The sequence below is a fragment of the Haliaeetus leucocephalus genome, unplaced genomic scaffold (genome assembly GCF_000737465.1).
Source record: "Haliaeetus leucocephalus isolate CR32 unplaced genomic scaffold, Haliaeetus_leucocephalus-4.0 Scaffold555, whole genome shotgun sequence".
NCBI classification, from domain to species: domain Eukaryota; kingdom Metazoa; phylum Chordata; class Aves; order Accipitriformes; family Accipitridae; genus Haliaeetus; species Haliaeetus leucocephalus.
The window spans coordinates 20,326,279-20,326,560 of record NW_010972991.1 but is presented as its reverse complement, the minus strand read 5'-3'; positions in this window follow the sequence as shown (position 1 = coordinate 20,326,560).

The following is a 282-nucleotide window of genomic DNA, read 5'->3' as shown; positions in this document are numbered from 1 at the left end:
CCCGCCCTGCGCCGGCACCCCGCCGCCGGAAACGCGGGCCAGCTGGCTGCCCGCGCCTCGGTACGCCTCGGTACGCCGCCGCTGCGCTCCGGCCGGCCCCCCTCCGCTCTGCTACCACAGTTCCGCCGCAGAAGACGCGCGACGGCGGGACCAACAGCGGGGCGGCAGGAAGTGAGGGGCCGCTGCGCTCCGCTCGCCGTGTTATGCGAGAGCGCTCCCGCCCCCGGGGCCGACGAGAGGCAGGCGGCGGCGGCAGGAGCGCAGGCGGGGCGGCGTCGCCCC